Below are 1524 nucleotides of genomic sequence, written 5' to 3'. Positions count from 1 at the left end.
AGCGAAATATTTTGCTCTCTGCTCTTGGAGACCACCTACATAAAACACTCACATATGTATCACTTGTATGAGAGCACTAAGTAGTTTCTCACCACCCATCCACTGTGCCACCGCATTGTTTTCAATATTTTTTTGATACAATTAAAGAAATTGGTCATTTGATTTATATATTCATGGTCTTGGGACCACTGCTCTTTGTGCATTAGCTTATCCAAGGCCCCAGGCGATACTCGGGTTACCTTGTTACCTCTAAACTCCCAATCAGCAGCATCGGCCTGAAGCACTTAAGGACCTAGACAAAAACATAATGCACATAATTAGAATATCGGAACCAACCACCGGATTTTGAACATGTTAAAAACAATACCTAAGAAAACGAATGTGAACGTATAGCTATCCAAATCAAGTAGTCAAGAAATCAACGTTATAACAAAAATACAATTGATAATGAAGTGAAATCGCTAGGAAAGTATCAGAAAAACAATGATGATTTATGGGCTTGAGAATGTAAAGGACATTTGGTATTGGTATCCTGCCATGGGGCTCTTTCGTTACTTCATGGTTTTTTGTATGACGAGGGTTCAGCAGAGTCGCCACTGTGGGAGTTAGATCCGGAGTGAGCTGCATACAGAATCCTGTCAAGGTTCATGACCATCTATTGTTCTGTAATATTTACTGTTTTCTCAATAAAACCTCCTGTCAACCTACATGTTGCGAGTCAGTGTTCCTTCCTTTTCATTTTACCAACAATGATCCATTACCACAAGATATGTAAAAGAGGTTGAAGGAAAGGTTACTTCCACAATACCAATCAAAAGGGGAAAAACGCTACAGACAGAGAAACAAAAATCTGCTGCTTAAATATAGGGAATATAAAAGAAAACACAAGCATGTATGCAGGATTTACACAGACATGAAAGCAGATAAAGGGAAGTTGGAAAACAGAAGGTCACAATGCAAAATAGATGTTAAAATTAAGAAATAATAAACAGGATTTAGAAGCAACAGCATGACTGGCTGGCATAGAGGATAAGGCATCATGGTCGCTCCTAGGTCATGGTGGTCTTCCTACTTTTAGTTCTTTTCTGGTGTCCTCTAAGGGGAATTATAAATAGGACATTTATTAATACTTACTAGAACTCTTTTTTAAAGAGCATTTTACAAGCAAAATCATAAACTGCTTGACTAACCAATTCTTTTCCTCCCTTCACCTCTGCCCTACATATAAAATAGTTACCTTTCCTACACATTGTTTCCTGCAAATGATACTATGGTTGTCAGTCTCCCTTCATGTTCTGCATCTCACAGAAAAAGAGACTGCACTAGTGACAGCCATAGGGCAGGGCTAATATCCTTAATGACCCCTTAATGTCCTCCTAACATCCAGCACATCAGCCTAAACATACCTGGCTCACTGTGGCATAAATTCCGGTCAGTTTGATACTCTTGATGTCCATTGTACGTCTGTCCCTCTCAGTCCTACAGTTATACACCCCCCTTGTCAGGCTGACAACATGCCCAATA

This window comes from Lissotriton vulgaris, unplaced genomic scaffold, assembly GCF_964263255.1.
Source record: "Lissotriton vulgaris unplaced genomic scaffold, aLisVul1.2 SCAFFOLD_1261, whole genome shotgun sequence".
NCBI lineage: Eukaryota > Metazoa > Chordata > Amphibia > Caudata > Salamandridae > Lissotriton > Lissotriton vulgaris.
The sequence above is the reverse complement of the archived record's forward strand: the minus strand, read 5'-3'. Positions refer to the sequence as shown.